This window comes from Habropoda laboriosa, unplaced genomic scaffold (genome assembly GCF_001263275.1).
Source record: "Habropoda laboriosa isolate 0110345459 unplaced genomic scaffold, ASM126327v1 scaffold816, whole genome shotgun sequence".
NCBI classification, from domain to species: domain Eukaryota; kingdom Metazoa; phylum Arthropoda; class Insecta; order Hymenoptera; family Apidae; genus Habropoda; species Habropoda laboriosa.
The window spans coordinates 819,305-819,697 of record NW_017101002.1 but is presented as its reverse complement, the minus strand read 5'-3'; positions in this window follow the sequence as shown (position 1 = coordinate 819,697).

Sequence of the window (393 nt, the reverse complement as noted above, 5' to 3'; positions counted from 1 at the left end):
CAGGGATAGGAAAGGAGAAGGATCGAAAGCGTTGGACGACTTTTGGTTCGAATTTACGCAAACACGGGGGCAGACCCTCGAGGTGAAAATCGGCGTGTAAATCTAGGGAAGATCGCGAAAGGGAAAAAAGGGGGGCTCCGGTGGAGAGAGAAAGAGGCGAAGGTGTGCGGGACGGTTTCTTGGTACAGCCCTGGTATTCCATCCACCTACATCGTGCGGCAGGGTCACCGCATGCACCACCACGCTGGTAACGCATACGTGTGCGCGTACGTGCCCTTATATACCTTGGAGCTCTCTCGGTTCCTCCGAGAGATACGCGCGAGCGAGGAGAGTGCGCGCGCGCACCCTCAGCCGGAGGCTCCCGCGTCCGCTCCCGCTCCCGCTACCGCTCCC